Source organism: Protopterus annectens, chromosome 1.part2 (genome assembly GCF_019279795.1).
Source record: "Protopterus annectens isolate FY-2018-M chromosome 1.part2, PAN1.0, whole genome shotgun sequence".
Taxonomy (NCBI): Eukaryota; Metazoa; Chordata; order Ceratodontiformes; family Protopteridae; genus Protopterus; species Protopterus annectens.
In genome coordinates, this window is record NC_056727.1 from 844,972,873 (window position 1) to 844,989,791 (window position 16,919).

General features: G+C 40.7%; 1 pseudogene; it reads right to left on the reverse strand.

Moving 5' to 3' along the window:
• LOC122792415 overlaps positions 1–16,919 on the reverse strand; it is a 94,902-nt pseudogene that overhangs the window by 39,369 nt on the left and 38,614 nt on the right.

Consider the following 16,919-nt stretch of genomic DNA (forward strand, 5'->3'; position numbering starts at 1 on the left):
ACCATATCAAAGGCTTTTGATAGGTCAAGAAAGAGCGCGGAGGAAATTAATTTGTTATTCCGGTTGCAGTTGATTGAGTCAACAAAGGAGAGAAGAGCAGTGGTGGTGCTATGATGTGGGCGAAAGCCGTGTTGGGAGTTAGATAGGAGATTGTTATGGGTAAGGTGGGTGATAAGTTGCTTGTGAATGCAGCGTTCCATAATTTTGGATAGAGGGGACAGGATTGCAATGGGTCGATAATTGGATGTATCAGTGGAGGGGCCTCCTTTATGGAGAGGGATGATATAGGAGGTTTTCCAGATAGAGGGGATAGAGGCTTCAGAGATGGAGCGGTTAATAAGGATAGATACAGGGTAAGCAATAGCATCAGCTGCTATTTGCAAGTATTTCGCCGGAAGTAGGTCAGCCGCTAGGGTGACCCTCTGCAGAACTAACCAATTACCGCCCCATAGCTATTCTCTCTCCACTCTCCAAAATACTAGAGAGATGCATACACTCTCAGGTCTCACACTACCTCCTTACTAACAACCTCCTTTCCAGTACTCAGCATGGTTTCCAACCAAACCATAGCACCACCACTGCCTTACTCTCCTTTACAAACACTATCCTTCAGCATAAAAACAATGGCTATCTCTCCTCTGCTACTTTCCTAGACCTATCTAAAGCATTTGACATGGTCCCACACAAACAGCTTATCTCTGTCCTCAATAACCTATCCTTCTCACAATCAGTCACCAACTGGTTTCAGAGTTACCTGTCTGGCTGCCAACAATCCGTTGTATGGCAGAATGACATATCTCCCCAACTACCTGTCTCCATAGGGGTTCCCCAAGGATCCATCCTTGGACCCCTACTTTTCTCTGTTTACACCAATAATCTAGCCTCTGCCACCAAACATGGCACACTCATCCAATACGCAGATGACTCTACCATCATCTGCTCAGCCCAGTCCCTACCCAAACTGCAAAAAGTCACACAGGAAGCCTTTTCCTCTGTTGAAACATGGTTATCCGATGCCCAATTAATACTCAACCCAAACAAAACTAAACTATTCATCTTCCAACCCACCAAACATACTCAAAACAACTCTCACTTTAACATCACAGCAAAAGACAACACCACTATATACCCAACTGAACACACCAAATTGCTAGGAGTGGAAATAGACAATAAACTAAAATTTGGCATTCACATATCCATGACCATAAAAAAAGTCCACAAAAAACTAGGAGCATTATACAGAAATAAACAATTTCTCACCAAAGCAGCAAAGATTTCAATAGCAAATTCCCACCTTATCTCCACCCTACTTTATGCCTCTCCAGTATATACCAACCTAAGGCAATGCGATCTAAACAAGCTAGAGACCTGCTACAACAAAATCGCAAAATTCACCACAGGGGCATCCTACCGTAGTCACCACTGTCTCTCACTTGCTGAACTGGGCTGGCTTGAACTCCTCACCTCCTTCAGTGGTATCAACTCTCACTCACCCACAAACTAGTAAACCATCCACTAAATGTCCCATCCCTCCAGAATCTACTCCAACCCTATCGCACCACCAGACCACTAAGATCCAGCAACAAAAATCCCTTGCAGATCACTAAAGCCAATAACTCTGCTGGTGAAGCACTATTCTCTTGCACCATAGCCAAATTATGGAACTCACTCCCACCCACAATTACCTCCATTACCATCATGCACCAACTTCAAAACTTTATTAAAAGCGCACCTAAAACATGCTGGCTATGCCCTTGCAACTCCACTCTAATATCATCCACCCCATCCAACTACTACCTTTCTTTCACCTCCACTAACTACCTTGATGATAGCAAGCTCAGATGCTCATAAGCCTAGTACTTATTATGCAGCAGGAACTTCTCATTGTTACATTTGTTAATGCCTGTTATGTACTTCACAGATAAAGATTCTATTTGTCTACTGATGTACTATGTTCTTCATCTGTAAATATGTTGTAAGTAATGTCTATGTTAAATTGTTAATCACTATGTAATCCAATGTAACTACTGTCTGTTTATTTTAGTCTGGAGCTTTTCTCCCCGGGCCTCCGCTGAAAATGGACCCACGTCCAGTCGGACACTCCCGGTCAACAAATTTAAATAAATAAATAAATAATAAATAAATGGCCTTAGTGACTGTTTCAAAAAAGTCGACCAGGTTTAAAAGGCAGGATCTGCCCTTGACAAAGCCAAATTGGGTAGGATCCAGTGTCTGTAGGCCACCAATATCTTTGTTTATGAGTTCCATAATGATCCTCTCCATAGCTTTGCAGACCAGGCTCATCAAGCTTATGTGGCGGTAATTTTCAGGGTCAGTAGAAGCACCTCCTTTGTGGAGTGGGACCACTGTTGCTGTACGCCATTCTTTGGGTATGTATCCTGTAGTAAGGTTAAGATTAAACAGCAGCCTTAATGTGCGGGTTTAGTTCCTCTTGGAGTTCATGTAGCATGCAACCCGGGACACCGTTTGGTCCCACTGATGCTGTGTTTTTAGCTTGGGAGAGGGCGGCTCTCACCTGGGCATCTGAGATGTCAGGGAGGCTACACTCTGCTGGGATAGATATTTCTCTTTTGGGGGGGAGGGGGGGAGAAATTTGCACTGAACCTGTCTGCCAGTATGTTGGCAATGTCTGTGGGTTCAGTGTATTTTTTGTCATTTTGGACTAACTCTGAGCATATCTGGGAGTTTCCACCTAGGTTTCTAACATAACTAAAGAAGGCCTTGTGATTGTCTTTAGTGCCTTTTGTGATTTTTCTCTCAAAGTTGGCCTTGGATGATTTTATGAGTGATCATAGTTTTTTGTTAGTACTGATCAGAGATGCCTTCCCTTTTGGGGATTTTGCTCTGTCATGTAGTAGCTTCCTCCTCCTGTTGTAAAGCTTTTAATGGCTGGGGTCCACCAGACAGGATGCCTGCCTTTGGGGGAATGGGTCTTGGTTTTATTTGGGATTGCATGATCCATGCATTCTTGAAGGTGTCCGTAGAAAGCGTTTATAAAGGATTCAGCGGTGTGGGCTGTGGTTTCCACTGGCCCAGGGACCTTGAAGGATACCACTTCAGTCTTAAGAAGTGTGAAGTCAGCTTTTGAGAAATTCTTTACTGTGGTCATTTGTGCTAGGGGTGGGGGCGGGATGTGGATTTCCAGTGAGATTAATTTATGGTCTGATCTCACCAATGAGGGGTATACTTCCAGTGTGGAGCATTGTGTCCCCATGTTTGTGATGATCAGGTCTAGTATATTATCTCGTCTTGTGGGAGCAGTGACTAGTTGTTCCATCGCATTTGAGTTTATGAATTATAGGAACCTTTGGGCTAGGGTGTTGGGGCTTGAGTAATGCTCCCAGTCTATGTTTGGGTAGTTGAAGTGTCCCAATATGATGGTATTTGGAGATACATTCATACTCTCCAGTGTCTTCAGGAAGGCTGAGTGGGGTTCCTGAGTTTGAGATGGTGGTCTGTAACATGCTACAAACTGTAGGGCAGTTTTGCCTATGGTTAGTTGCACATGGATGGTCTCTGATGCTTTGTGCATTGTCAGTAACCTGGAGGTGTGGGAATCTTTGATGAATATGAATACTCCCCCTCCTTTTGTGGTTTGGTCCAAGTTTTGGGGCCGAAAAGCATGATATGAGGTATAACCTGGTAGTGCTGGTGTACTATCAGGAGCCTTGAACCAGGTTTCAGTCACTGCACAGACATCGATGTTCTCCATACTGAGGAGAGCTTCAAGAGCGTGCATCTTGAGGTTTAGACTTCTGGTGTTGAGCAGCATTACCCTTAGTTTTTTTCCACTTGTGTTTTCTAGGGAGGTGGGTTTGTCTTTTGAGCCTTGCCTAAAAAAGGCACTATGGGGGTGGCAAGAGCCTTGGCCAATATCTGGAAGCCCAGGGGTGACAGGTGCAAGCTGTCCCTTGTGAAGCAGCGTGGCTTGTCAAGCATGTCATCCCAAGCAGACAGACATTGGATCCCCTTAGAATGACACCAGTAACTGAGCCAATTGTTAAAGCTGATCATTTTGTCTTTGTACTGTGGCATCATTCTTGGTGAGGGTAAGATGCTGCTCAGGGTCAGGGTCATACCGGCCTGGGCTACATAATCAGAGAGCTCCTCTATGTCTCTTTTCATGTAGTCCAGGGAGGTACGTCTCAGGTCATTCACACCAGCATGGATAATGACTGAGTCATATTTGTACTTGCTTTGGAGTGACCTGAGTAGCTAATGTGTTACTGCCTACATTGCTGACATTCTGAGTATATGTGCACAACTGTGCATTAAAACCAACCCCTTCAATGTTGCTAGACCTGACACCCATGTACTAGTATGCAGAGCATGCCACAATGACTGATACAGTATTACACTGATGAACACAGTAAGCTTACCTGGACGCTCCTCTGATGTGGATGCTGTGGCACCCACCTCCAGAATGTGTAGGGTAATGGATGGATTGGAGCTGGTGGCTGATCCCAGGTTTGCAAGGAATTCCTCTGTCACCAAGAGTGGTTGTAGTGTTGCAGGCCCTCCACCAGTGGCAACATGATCCCTGCTACAGTAGCTGCCCTTTGCTGTGCAGCATTGAGCATATCTGTGGCCTGGTGTCAGACCTGCTCATAGGTCCTGTCCTGTTGGGCGATTTGGTTCACTGCTGTGATGAGGTTAGTCCACAGTGTGCACATTGGTCACGATTTTGGAGACTCCTGGATTGCAGAATGTGGTGATGCAGTCTTAGGCCATCCAGGATAACATTATTTTCTGAGGCTATAAATGCTGTGTGCCTCCTGTGAGATAGTGTTCCTGAAAGACAACAAGACAGGAAAATATCAAAGGACCAGATACGTGGACATCCACTATGCACAGACCCTGCACAACCAAAATGGGCTGCACTGTCTACTGCTCCCTCACATGTCATACACCAGAGCCTATTAACACAATACATGTGTGGCTATCAACAAGATAGTAGCAATAATGGTTATGTCCTTGTGTGCTGTGACAGACTCTGCTGTATGTCTCTACACCCATCACTGCAGTCTACTGTGGTGTGTCCCCTATGGGCAAATTCTCACTACTATGTCATACAGCCACTGTCAGACAAATAGCTGTGTACTATTACAACAACTATATGGGGACAGTCCAGCCACACCAGTGTGCCACAATGGCAAACAGAAATGCAAATATGCTGTAGTATATCTTCCCTGTAGGCAACATATCTCTCCACTACACAGATGTTTGCAGAATGTGAACGTATGCCTCCTAGATGTGTTCCTTTTGACACAAACATGTGGATGTCTTACAAATGGTTGGCCTGTCATTGCTGTTTTTTCTTAGAATATAGGGAATCTGGCTGTCACACGCCAGACCCTTTCTGAAAACACTTATGCTACAGTAATCTTCATTAGTCTATTCATAGTCTTACTTTCTATGGCCAGTATGTACACACTGTCACTGAGTTTGGTCCTGTGTCCCCCCACTAATAATGACTATGACCTGAATTCCTGCTTTAAGGGGTTGACATGTATGTTAGCCATAGCTCTCAAGCAATGAAGTGTGAATGTCAACAAAACAGTGACCTAGCCAGAATACATCAGGGACAGTCAGGGACACCTTTACAATGTATGAACTATTTCTGTGTGACACTGACAGACTGAGAGGAGGTGAATTACAGTACATTGTATAGTACAGCTGTGTACACCCTTACTTAGTGTCAATATGTCTAAATCATAATCCACTAGCTTTCCTACAGGAGCTGACCATTGTAGGAGGGAGTAACAGGGGTAGAGCTATGATTTGATTCAAAGCAGGAACAGCTGAGAGCTATGCCTGTAGCTGTTGGAGAGCAGAGTATCATCAACATATCAATGCCATAGATGTTCTACATGCCTACTGTTGTACCCCTTTTTCCCATTCCTCCATAATCCTATCTGCATCCCATGATATGGGCACATGTATTACATACCTGGTAGAGTGAAGTGAACCTTTTTTGACCAGGTCCTCTGCAAACAGCTTGCTAAACCATAGTGTGCTTGAGTAAAGCAACATACAGACTTGTTCCCCATAGGCAGTTGATTGCCTTTTGTAGGAAATGGTCATTAACAGGTAATTGTCTGTGCACAAATATGTGGCTCAGACTTGATAACTGCATCCAAAACAGCTGGGTTGCACTTTCATTAGCCAATGACATGGCACCACATTGCAATATTTAAGACCTTCATGTAGGGCTTTGCATCTTTCTTAGTCTTTGAGATGGACATTAGTGATGTGTGGAGACTACAGCATCACAGAGGGTAGGTACAAATACTGCCCACTGTTGAGATTTATGAGGTATGTCTACAGTTTTGCATGATATGTTTGGCCATTGTCCCATGACATTGTGATTATCTGGCAGTTCAGTGGTAAACATCGTGGGTTGAGGTCAGTAAGGAGATAGAGAGACACACATGAATGCAAAAATGTCATACCCATCAGGATATGCATGCTAATGCAGTAGCCGCTCTTCTATCAACTGACTATCTTTGTGGCAGCAAACTGTGAAGCATGTTCCTGTAGCTGGACCTTTGACCCCCCCCCACCCTTTATGTATGGTTTTGTCTGGATCCCTTGTTCTAGGGGGTTGTGAGGTATGGTAGGTCTGTAGCAGCTAGCTTAACATACAGCTGCATATGTTCCAGGCTGCAGCTGCTGCAGCCTAGGACACATAGTGGGGAGTGTGAGCTGTTTGTAGGACAGAAAGCTGTATGTGTAACTGAGGCAGCAGTGTCAGCTGTGTAGTCACTGCAGAGCCAGGTTAAGAATAGCCTTTACAGTCCAATTGAGGCATGTGCTTAGGGTGCATCTGTAATGTAACAGTGTCAATCACAGAGTAGTAGGTGGCATATAGTTTGACTATACAAGTATGTGCAGTGTGTTGCAAGCTACAGGCCTTTGACTTGCAAACACGGGTAACAGTCAGTGCAGTAGCAGCAACCTGTGTCAGTTAAAATTGCATGACTCACTCATTGCTTGCTGTGTTCACAAGAATGTAATTGATATGCAACACACTGGATTCAAACCCAGGACTGTGGGTATCAAAATATACTACACACAAGGCATTTAACAGACTGGGCTACTGAATCAGTGCTGTAGTAAGTCAATTTGCAAGATATATGTGCATACATACAGTCTGTGACACACATTGTCTGCATCTATCATTATGTGCATGGCTTTCAAAGGCAGTTGTGCAGCAGGGTCCCTAATATACACATGTACTTTGCATTTGCTGTCTTAACAGGTATGCTTAAAGATGTTGCTGATAAAAGGGAACAATCACCTGCTTTCGTACCTCTCAACCTATTAGAGCAAGTAATCTGGACAAAGCCATAAATAAAAGTGAGACAATGGTGCAAAAATAGGGACGATCTTTAAATATTGCTTTTACAAACTTAGAACATTAATAGAATAGCAGGTTTTGCATTAGCATGTGTCTTTTGAAGGGTATGAAGTGTGAACTTTAAATGCCTGTCATGATTTTCTAACCACACTCTTTAATGACTTTCCACTATGATAGAAAAATAAGATTCTCTGAAAACCGGGCCAAAAATAGGGGACAAAACTCTAGACATTCTGCAACAATCTGTACAGTTGACAGGTCTGCCTGCTATCTCAGGCCTCACATACATCTATTATTATTCATTTGGCTGTACTGGTGTAGTATTTGCAACACAGTCCCAGGTACATTCCTATTTCCCCCATTATATGTACTTGCAGTCTATCAGTGGCAATCAGTATTTGTTGCTGGAAACACCTGCTTTAAATCAGAGCTGAGCAGTGTAGTGGGCATAATGCACTATGCTACAGTTAAGAGATGCTGTGTTTGAGACATGGCAGGGGTGATTATTTTGCAGCTGTGCCTAACATGGCGAGAAACACATAAGATCATTAAGGCACTTTTAAGCATATTTAAGTGGGTTTGCATGGGTTTGCATGGCACTTCTCTCCACTCACCTCCATGCAAACCCATGCTAAAAATTAAAAAAAGAAAAAAAAGGGGGGTGATAGAACAATGGTGAAATGGGGGTAAACATACTAAAAGGCATATAAAGATGTGCAGGACAAACACCTTGGATGGGGAGGGTGTTGTGGAATCAGAGACATGTGCTCCCAGATGGCAGCAGCGTGACTGAGCTACCCATTCATGGGCAGACAACACTGGTCCTTCACTGCCCCTAAGGTGGCTGTGCTTAAGGCTGGGCTCCAGGACACCAGGCCATACCAGGTTGTCAAGTCTGCCCTCAATCCAGCACAGGCATTGTTCATAGCTCCTATGCACAATCCTGCTCATCCTGGCCGGTAGTTGTTTTTGGGTGACTACCGGCCCTCTGCCACCACTAACAGGGGGGGCAGGTCCCATCCCATGTAAGTACATTTAAGCAGTTTAAGCAGGCTTGCATGGCACTTCTCTCTACTTGCCTCCACACAAACCCATGCTAAAAATTAAAAAAAGAAAAAAAGGGGGGTGATAGGGCAATGGTGAAATGAGAGCAAGCAGGGGGCAAACATACTGAAAGGCATGTAAAGATATGCATGAAGAGTGTAAGAAAAGACAGTAGCTTTCCATTTCTTGTACAGCAACAGCTGTGCAGTTTTTACAGACTTTGTACATGAACTTAGACCCTTAAACCCCAGAGAGATGGGTGAGGACAACATAAATGTGTTGTCAAGCTAATTGGACCTAATTAGTTGTATCCAACGGACAGATGTGCAAAATGGAGAACTATGTGTTCATAGGTTAATAGGCTGGTACTAGACTATCAGCCCTAGGGCCCATACAAGCCTAGCCATAAGAATTCCCTGGGAGGATGGCCTATTGGTTAAGGTGTTTGCCTTACAAACACAAGGTGCAGGGTTTGAGTCTCACAAGGGATAATTGGCTAGGCTTACAATGGCTTGCAAGGGCAGTTAGCTTAGTACTAACCTATGGACCTATTTCTTCCCACATTATTTACTTCCCTGGACCCCTGTCTAGCAGGGCAACTGACGTGATCCCCGGGGTGAATTTTCTTTCTCCCATCCAATCATCAAGATTCCTTTTGAAGAGGGCCAAAGAGATGCTCTGCTTGACATGTATGGGCAGTCTATTCCAGAGTCTGGGGAGTCTCTGGGTCAGGAACCTTCGCCTTACACTCTGAGCCCTGGAACTGTCCCTGCAGCAGCCGGTCTTCATGGTGTTTCACCAGGAGTCCAACCATGATCCTGGACTCCAGAATAGCCACCTCTGTGACTGGAAGAGACCACCCTCTCCAATGTCTACCATAGTTCCTGAACAGTTCAAATTCCAACTAGTTATGCTGTATTCCTGCCTGTTACACTTAATATAACCTGTTTTCCTGCCCTTTCATGCCATTGGGCAATTTTATAAAAGTGTGGCATGTCGCTTGGCACTGCACAAACCAGAGCACCTGAGCTGAGCAGTGCTTAAACTGAAAATGCTTAGCAGTGCTTAGCAGTGCGCAAAACAGCTGGGCACAGCAAAGCAACGCAATGCATTGCCAAGCAGTGCCTAAACAGAAATTGCTTAAGCAGTGCTTAGCAGGTCTGAACAGGACTTAGCAGAGCTTATCTGAGTGCAGCAGATCAGGATTGAAAAATAATCATAATAATTTGTCTTTGGAAAATAAATGCTTCATTTCTTTACACCTACTGTACATAAGGCCATAACGCTAACCACTTGGCAATGTGGATATGTGGAGTGCTGCTATATGTTTACATCTACCTCTGAGCTATCTTTAAGCACTGCTAAGCAATGTGCCATGCTGCACAAACCAACTAAGCTGTGCTTAAACATGATCTTTGAATCACAAATTAAATGCATCTGGTTTCTATTTTTAGATGTCTGGTATATGTCAATTGCTGCACTTCGTGGTGAGCCACCCAAACTTGAAAAAAAAATAAATCAATTAAATACATTGCTATAATGCACTTGGACAATGCAGGGGATGTGTTACTTATCTGCGGACACAGTTAGTCACACACTCCCTACACTGATTGAATAACTGTGCTCCACAGCTCTCCCTCAGCACTGCACCATCATTAATATGCATGGTACACTACCGAGGAGGAACTATGCACATGGGCATGGTAACCTCTATGTAGGCTGTATACTATGACTACATTGATTTTATTAAATCTAGGGGTATGTCCATTCTTTTGGCCATACCACATTTATCTCACCTAAAACACATGCACTGTACATCCTATATTCCTCTTCTTATTTTTAAAACCTTCTTGTAAATGTTTGTATATTTTTTCATCTATATTATGTTACTGAACAATTTAGTTATATCTTTAATCTTACTTTACTGTTTTTACTGTCTATGTAAACTGGCTAAGTCTACAAATGGCCAGATTTTATCAGTGCTCTACCCCAGTAAAGAAATTAAAATAAATATGTAAATAAATAGGTAACATTTTTAATAAAGCAGTTATCCTGAGATGATTCTAATCACTTTTGCTTTGCATGTTTGAGTACTTGTTCTGCCCTACGATGGGAATATAGGGTGCTGGATTTTTGGAAAAGCAGCATAACAGCCAATTGCTGAGGAATGGTGCATTTCTTTAGAGACAGTATTTATCTTCCCCTGTGAGAGTTACTGATAAAATGTCCTGAGATCATCCCTAGGTACTGAGAAATAATGTGCAACTTTGCACCTGTGATTGCAGTTTTAATATTGTGAATTTCATTATAGATCAATGTCCAGTTAGACAGCAGCACATTAGCCCCCTTCAGCCAGGAAATTTCTGTCATGACAAATCTGCAGTAACAAACAAACTGCTTTATTTGGTGAACTGGTGAAGTGCACGACAAATTCAAAAAAGTATATTCTTAACATGTGCTACAGTCATCAAAATGAAAAGCAACAAACCAGAGTATTGCAGCAATAATGAATTTAAAACCATGCATTTTATATATACATATATAAAAAGTCAGATATTGTTTCCTATAGAGTTCTCAACAAAATGTTCAAAAACCTATCCTTGTCCAGTTAGGTATAAAGTGCTTCTAAGATGATCATTCTACATCTTGAGATTGCCGAACAGCCAAAAGTTGAAATACTATTGCATCAAATTTCTCCCTCGATACAAGAATTTTTTAGTTATGGCATATCTCCAGTGACAAAAAATGTCATGTCCAATAAAATATATCCAATTTTTACTACTGATTCAATGACAAATTGTCAAAGAGACAGTCTAGAAACATGCTGCATTTCTCACTCTTATCATAAGTCATCCATCTACTTCTAATTACAGGACAATATTGCCATTTTCCATATTTAGACAGTTACTTTTAAACTGAAAAATGATAACAAATGATAATAAAATGCAATTTTGTGTGTATGTGTGTGTGTGTGTGTGTGTGTGTGTGTGTGTGTGTGTGTGTGTGTGTGTGTGTGTGTGTGTGTGTCTATATGTGTATATGTATATAGATAGATAGATAGATAGATATGTGCACATAAACATTTTATGGATTCATGTCAAGTTGCTGAAGGTAATTTCAGGCAATGGAAACAAATCAAAAACCTTTCACTGAAACTACCTTCAGAAAAGATTACAATATTTTTTTTCAGATGAAAGGCCCTCTGTGCCTCCGCATGGGGGAGATAGCCCCACACCCCCGGATGTATATGTACACCAACTCAACTTCATGGTCGCACAACAGTCGAGAAAAGAGCAAACTGCACTGTTGGTGAAAGTAGTTTCAGTGAATAGCACTCACTAGAAGATGGAAGTATAACTTTTTATATCACATGTTCATCAATTAGATACATTCGTACTTCCTCAGTATTGGTTTGCTGACATCTACTGCATCAAGTTTGCAGTTGTCCTCAATGACAACATATGGTTTGAGCTACAGACTTCCATTTTGCTTTGTGCAACATTATCATTTGGTCCCTATAGATGGAAGTAAGCATACATATTTTTTAATCCTGGCATGCCACATTATGGCTTTCATTTTTGCCATACTCAACTACAAAAATGTATATTATTATTATTATTATTATTCACTAAATTTGCCTGTTTATCTTGCCTACTTGTCCTAGTCTGATTTACATTCCAAGAACTATATTTGCAAGTTTTGTTGATGGACAGCAAACTTTGGGGTGGGGTATTATCTAGCAGTAAAGAAAACATATTTCCTAGCTAGAACTCTGAAAACATATTGTACCATCACCTTTCACACTTAATGAAGTCAGTAACTGAAAATGTTGCGCTTCATTGATTTTTCTATTAATTTAACACATACTCATGAATTTTGGTGTGAAATGAAGCAAGTTTGGCTTGTAGTAAGTCTGTGTAACAAGCCTATTTCAGCTTAGAAAAAGCACTATGCAGTGGAGCAATACCATATATTTGTATATGTTAATGGAGAGCATATGCAAATCCCCCTCAAGGATTTTACACAATTCAGAGCCAGCGCAACAGGAGTAGGTTGGGGTAACAACTACATACATTCCACTGGTGCTGGGATCACAAGCACAGCAATTCTCCTCCTGTTTTAGTATATTGCTCAAGTCATTGTGTTTAGCAACATGCTAACACAGCAAAACAAGCAAAGAAACAAACAAATGAAAAAAAAATCAAGTCTGTTGCATGGTAGGAAAATCCCTAACAGCAATATTGTTCCCAATGTTGCAGACAAACATAGTATCACACACCTCCTTATCCTGTCCCCGATGAGATCTCAGACAGTACCATATTCCTGAATGACCACTTGTCCACCCTAATGACTGATAGTTATGATTTCTTTATGAATTGCAGTCAGGTTCATAATGTGGCATTGTAAGGCAGCACATAACCACTTGGTAAAGCAGACTGTACTTTAACTAACTGGCTTAAGTCACTGTGCTGCTTAGTATTATCATGATACAAAGCATGGTTTTCCAGACCTTCTTATTGAACATCGGGGTACTGTCAATTCCTGTGCATCATCCAGAAAAATGGGAAGGCCATTACAAATTACCGATGGTGATCATTGTCTATAAATCACAGTAAATTATGTTGGTATTCTTAAAATAGTGAGCAGGATGCTGGTAAATTTCTGTGCACCAGGGACAGAATGTATCCTAGTCTGTTATGTCCATGACTACATACTTTCCTGCATAAACAGCAACATTTCACAGACATACCAGATAGCTAGTTTCTATACTTCTATAAGTTATTACAATAGACTGAGACCTTTTTCTTAGAATGTATTGTTCATAGGTTCATACTAGGCTAACTGCCCTTGTGAGCCATTTTAAGCCTAGCCAATTATCCTGTGTGAGACTCAAACCCTACACCTTGTGTTTGTAAGGCAAACACCTTAACCATTAGCCCACCCTCCCAATCTGCATAAGCCTACTTTTCTAGAGAAGTGAATCATATATAGTATTTATGTATTTATTTATTTGCTTGCATGCTTTTGATTACCAAGAAAATCTGGCTAGATACAATGCCCATTTTCAGTGGTTGTCTGAAAACCCCAAGTAATATTAGATGTACAACGTAACAAAGTTCAAACAAGGTCTAAAGAAATATGTATAAAAATACTGAAATTCATTAAAAAGGAAATTCCACACAAAGACATAAACTGTAGTAAATTATAAGAAGTGACTTTGGTGCATATTACAGAGCAGTATTGATGTGTGAAATTATCAATGGTAATGCTTAACATCACCTTGGTAGCTAAAGTAATGTGATATACATCTGTAATCATGCTGAAATATCAGCTAATAAAGTAACAGAAATGCCTTAATCATGTTGAAATATCAGTTAATTAAGTAACCAAAGTGCCTTAATCATGCTGAAATATCAGCTAACAAAGTAACAGAAGTGCCTTAATCATGTTGAAATATCAGTTAATTAAGTAACCAAAGTGCCTTAATCATGCTGAAATATCAGCTAACAAAGTAACAGAAGTGCCTAATCATGTTTAAATGTCAGCTAATAAAGCGATGGAAGTGCCTTAAGCATGTTGAAATCTAAGCAAATAAAGTAATGAAAGTGTCTTAATCATGTTGAAATCTAAGTTAATAAAGTAACGGAAGTGCCTTAATCATGTCAACATCTAAGCTAATAACATAATGGAAGTGCCTTAATCTTGTTGAAATGTAAGCTAATAAAATAACAGAAGTGTTTTAATCATCTTGAAATGAAGTGCCTATGTTTTTAAGGGGAGGACTGCAATAAACTCACTTCAGTAAGACATATCCTCAGTTGGGAAGAAATGGTTTAGTAGGTAACAAGAGGAAATTGTGAGTATCTGGATATTTTTAACCTGGAGATTCATAGCAGTTGAAAATTCTAGTATGATTTAGATGTAGTTTGAGTTTGGTCTTAAAATTAAGGAGATTGTTTATTTGTCTGATGATAAAGGGAATGGTGTTGCATAGTTTAGCTTTGCTTACTGAAAATAAGGAGTTTCCATGTGTATTGCTGGATTTTTTCCAATTCTTTTGGCTGTTGGTTCTTTTATCAAAGCTTCATTTTGGGTTTGTACCATTTTATTAGACTGCTGATGGCTGATGTATTTAAGATATAGTGTAGTATTTTATCCGCCATTATGAGCTGTGCATATGATATGTCGTGTGGTAGTTCATGTTTTGCAAGGGAATACAAAGATGGGTTCATTTTGAGATTTTAGGTACAAATTTCATTATTTTTATTATAACATTATTCAAGCTTGTTCATAAGAGTAGTCTGAAGATTAGTGAAAAACTGTACATGTCTAAAGCAGTCCAGGAAGTAAGAGGGATATAGTAGTCTCCTTTCTCCTGTGGTCAGTCAGAAATAGTCTGGATTCGTGAAGTAGCCCTAGTTTTTCAGTGGGTTATTCAGTCAGCAGCACTGATGTGATGAGCAAATTTAAGTTTGACATCTATGATGATGGTCAGTAACTTGGCATGGTAACTTTGTCTATTTTGGTGTTTTTTTGCAGGAGACTGTATTTAGTGCAGTGCTAGCTAATGGGAGGGTATTGTAAGTAAATGTGATTAATTTAGCTTTTTGAAGGATTGAAAAGTGCTTGGGATTGTTCCAACCAGGTTTCTATAGAGGGAAATATGTATTTTGTGACTGGTTGGAATTGGAATAGTTGTGTGGCATAGAGACACAAGCTGAGTCATCTATATATTGGATGATTGTTGCATGTTTAGCTGGCTTGTGCATGGCATATATGAATATATTAAATAGGAAGAGTCCTAGTATGGATAGCTGCAACACTCCTACTTGCACTAGTTGGTGAGTAGATTAATAATCTTGCAATTTGACAGACTGCGTATGCCTGTTAATGGAATTAAGACACCATTCAATGGCAGTGCTGCTTAGTCCTAGTTGTGAGAGCCTGTTGAGAAGAAAAGGGTGGGATGTGGTATCAAACACCTTTGAGAGGTCCAAACATAGGGTGGAGCCAGGATTACCTATGTTTCTCTTTTGGCTGACTCTGTCTAGAAAGTGTAGTAGAGCAGTTTCAGAGCAGTGATGGGGCCAGAAGCCATGTTGTGAATGGGAAAGTAAGTGTTCTTCAAGCAGAAGGTTTAGGTTTTGGTAATGGATACATATTAATAGTACTTTAGAACAAGTAGGGAGTATTGCAATAGGTTGATCATTTGAAAATTCTGTGGAGCTGCCTAATTTATGTATTGGTATAATGTAGGAGGTTTCCATATTTTTGAAACATAAGATTATTGTAGGTATTTGTTGATTAGTATAGGGACTAGGGAGCTTATTCCATCTGATCTTAAATTAAGATATTCTGTTGGAACATTATCTGCTGCTAATGTAGTGGGTTTTAGCAGTAGTTTAGCTAGGGCAGGGTGAGAGTGGTCCCAGGAACATAGTGTTGGGGGGGGGCATAATCAGCCGATAACAATCACTCTTTATTGTAATATCAGCTTTTAAAAGCCGGTATTGCATTACTGGTTAAACCTGAGTGCTGTGGCACTCAGTGTGCTGTCTAAACTGTAGCAACTGCTTGCTACATTATAGCAGTTTGCTACAGTTCAAAAGTAAAAAAAAAAATATATATATATATATATATATATATATATATATATTTGTTTTTTTTTAACTACAACCTGAGTGCTGTAGTGTATAGTGCAGGCAGGGTGTAAACTGTAGCAACTGTTTGCTACAGTTTAAAAATATATATATATTTTTTAAACTAACGCATGAAGGCTGGAGTGCTCTATGCAGGCAGGTATAAACTGTAGGAACTGTTTGCTGAAATTTAAAAGATGACATGCTTTTTTTTTTAAATAAAATATGTTAAGGAATGTCAGGGGCAAGGCATAGAAATGAGACCCAAATGGCTTGAGCTGGAGGAAGTGGAGGCATGTCATGCATCTGGCCAACTGGTTAGTGTGTCTGTAAAAGGAATGTCCATTTTTTTTCTTGTTTTACCGGGGGGGTATGGATCTTACTGTAATTAGCCAATCACTAACAGCTTATTTATTTGTATTGCCCTTCACTTCAAGAGCTGAAAGGGTGTGGCCGACGGCACTGGTTCAGAACACTGGCTCAGGGCAGTAATTGAACCAGCTACACTTCTAGGTTTTAGCTTGCTCAAGCATTTCTTTGTTGTAGCAATTTGAACTGGTTCTAATCAGAAATTATTTATACAATTAGTACTACAGTTGAGGGGAGGGGAGCTATAGACATTTTGTCTTTAGATGTGAGAGGTAGCAGCTATAAAGTACACATTGAACCTCAAAGCTATAGTGGCATTAGTTTTATTGGGAAGATGGATAGGGGTGGAATTGGTACTTGTGTTTAGTAGAATAGTTTGGGATTGTTAGGGTATGCTGTCTGTGGTACCGTGTCATAGTTCTTCTTGTCTAAAATTATGTTTTTGGTCAGATTTCATAGGTGACAGTAATTTTAGTAATTTTGTT